Raw genomic sequence first — 3,114 nt, forward strand, 5'->3', positions numbered from 1 at the left:
TTCGCCAAAAATTTTTTCATCCACCTGTAGTGAACACACGCAAACGAAAAGTGACCCGGTTCTAGAAAATTAAACTCATGATAAAGCTGAATATGTCGGAAACTAAAGAAGAACAGATAACTCTATTTGAAAGATCTTGATTAGTTTAGTACGACAGCAATACTAACGCAATTTGTACCAAATAACCGAAACAATTTTAGTCAATTAGTCGGAAACTAAAGAAGATATCCAAAAACCACTAATTGTCAAAATGACGCTTCCGGTAATTTTCCATCCAGGCGACGATATTTGAATAGGTTTGTATGGTTACCAATAGTCAGTACTAATTTGTACTGGAACCTGCAAACTTTTACTGGAAAACTGTATGATAACCCAAAAAATTTGCAAGAGAGCACTGAATCGAGAGCGTAACAACACGAGAGAGCTGCAAATTCTTGCTAGTGAAATTTTTACTAGCAGAAATTAGCTAGCAGAAGAAGAAGAAGAATAAATGTCAAAAGAATATATAAAAAGTGGTGTTACTAGCTCAGTTGATTTTGTGTATGTGTTTCGCCGCACGGCTTCTGATATCAAATTGAAAAATTTTGTTTGAATTTCTACACACACTTATAGATTTTGACAGTTTATGCCGCCAAAGCAAAAACAAAATACATGTAAATTTTTGTTTTTGTACTCCTGCTATCACCTTATATTGATTCGCCTTGGCACAAACAAAAGTAAAATGAGTGGAAATTATAATATTAATGATGTACTGGACAGTGTAAGTGCTTGTGTGTAAAGCAAAGAGTTTAAAACTGATTTATAAATAGTAAAATGTTTACAGCAGATTGTCAAAGCAGTGCAACAACTGTTCTCTTGCAAGTTTTTGCTAGTTTTGTGTTCAATAACCTCTTCTGCTAGTTTTCTCTTCTCAATTTTACGCTCTATTTTGCTTTTACGTTCTCGCTGCAATGTTTTACTGGAGAAGTTACTATACAAACCTAATGTTACTCGCATATTTTCGAGCCTGTATGTAAATTTTCGGGAAAAAGGTTAAAAAGTATATCCATCTGCTGAAAAGATATTTTCGCAGATTCACAATTTATTTAAAATAAATCTATCAGCCCTATCTCCAATTCCATGTGAATAAATCTCTCCAGTGCTTAAATAATTTTCACCACATTAAATAGCTGCACAACACCCTAATTGCCGAAAAAGCGTTGCTTGCAACACTAGTCCTTTATGGGGACCAAACTTGGTGAAAAAAAAATAGCTAAGTTTGTTTACTGGATATACTGAGATTCCGAAATCAAAGCGAGACAGTCTAGTACTGTTTTTGTCAATGTATTGTGTACTTGAGTGCCGGTTTTGTATATGTGTTGTGTACATGTTTATTTATAAATGTATGTGTTCCTTTTCTTTCGTACGTGTTTATTGATATATCTGTACTGTAGTGTTTTCGGACGGTACTAGCTCTTACTGCCAATATAGGAGTATTACATATATGGATTCAGTAAGCAGTCTCTAGTCACTAATAGAGACTTTTCGTGGTGAAAGTCGATTTTGAGACTATTTGGTATTCAGAGAGCTGTCTCACATTTCTAGTCTCAAAAAAAATCACTAATTTGTCAGCTGGTTGAGAGCAGGTCACTAGTCAGAAAATTTACACAATATGGAGGAAGAAATAATTGCTTTTTATTTATGGGCGAAAAAACTCGAAGCTGAAATAAGGTAGCTTTTATTAAATTAATATTTTTAATGAATAATCGTAAATAACAATTTTTTGTCTTATAGAAATGCGCAGAGGCGAAATCTAAGATGTTTGCGCGATAGAGAAGATCCGTTTGCACTGGATGAAAATACTTTCAGAGGCTTCTTTAGACTTCCAAAATCTCTCTGCTGGGACCTTATCCAGGGCTTAAAACCGCACGACAGTCGCAAATTTGGAATTTCATTTGAGCTTCGAGTAAGTTAATTTGGAATATTAATGTAGAATCGCGGCACTAAACGTTCCTTTGATTTTAGTTTATTTCAGTATTGTACTTTCTCTCCAATGGATCGTATCAAAGCTGTGTAGGAAGTGGTCACTTCTGTGCTATGAGTCAAGCTAGTGTTTCACGCAATATTAATTATATTTGCAGACTTGTAGTCGAACACAAACATAGTGAATTAGCTTTCCCAATACGACTGAACAAGACAACAATATAAAAAAAGGGTAAGTTGTGTATTCAATCTAACACATAAATATATGAAAAGCAACAAAATTATTTGTAGGTTTCACAACAAGTTCGGCATAAAGGGCGTGATTGGTGCAATAGACTGCACTCATATTGCCATTCTTGCGAGGCGAAGAGTTCTTCGTTACTATAATTTTGTGATCTACAACCAACTGCTTGATAGTGGCTATTGTTATATCTACCGAGTCCTTTTTCAGAATCACGCCCCTTTTATTCACTTTCGCTACGATTATAACGAGTGATCCCTTCTTGTTATCTACGTTCTTTGGTCATACCTGGACAAATGTGGATTTTAAAGTGCTCTGAAATTTTAGTTTAGTTTAAAATAAGTTTGGTTAACCAAACTTAGACAAAAATCCAGACGTGATGGAGCAAACGGACTTCAGATTCGTGTTCAGCGACTCAAAAACATATAACAGACTAGTTTTGGTGAAACGAACCTTTCATCGATTTTTTTTGTGGAACTGTGCAATTTTTGTTGAATTTGGTAACTTTTTCTGGTGATCTTGGATAAAAAATAAAAAAATGAGGCAACACTGAACACATTTAAGTAAAATATAGCCACCTAAAAGTCTACACTACCAGTGCTGCCGTTTGCTAATTTTCGAGCGAAGTGAAAACACACTAAGGGCCGGTTACTCAATGTCTGGTTATCACTAATCGGCGGTTAAACATCGTTATCGACGTTATCGAAACCGTGCTATATGCATGGAGTCGTAGACGTCGATAACGATGTTTAACCGCAGATAAGTGTTAACCAGACATTGAGTAACTGGCCCTAAAAGTGAAGTGTTTCGGAGTGACTTGGGAGGAAAAGTCATGGGATTATCGAAGTGACGACTTTCATGCACAATTAGGGGAGTGGGGTTTTTCGATTAGGTTATTTATCACCTGATTG

The 3,114-nt window shown here is 35.5% G+C and overlaps 1 pseudogene; it reads left to right on the forward strand.

Moving 5' to 3' along the window:
* The first annotated feature begins 1,444 nt into the window (after positions 1–1,444).
* On the forward strand, positions 1,445–2,912 carry LOC118745533 (annotated as a pseudogene).
* Positions 2,913–3,114: the final 202 nt, after the last annotated feature.

Source organism: Rhagoletis pomonella, unplaced genomic scaffold (assembly GCF_013731165.1).
Source record: "Rhagoletis pomonella isolate Grant_MI unplaced genomic scaffold, Rhpom_1.0 Rhpom_scaffold_00009, whole genome shotgun sequence".
Taxonomy (NCBI): Eukaryota; Metazoa; Arthropoda; class Insecta; order Diptera; family Tephritidae; genus Rhagoletis; species Rhagoletis pomonella.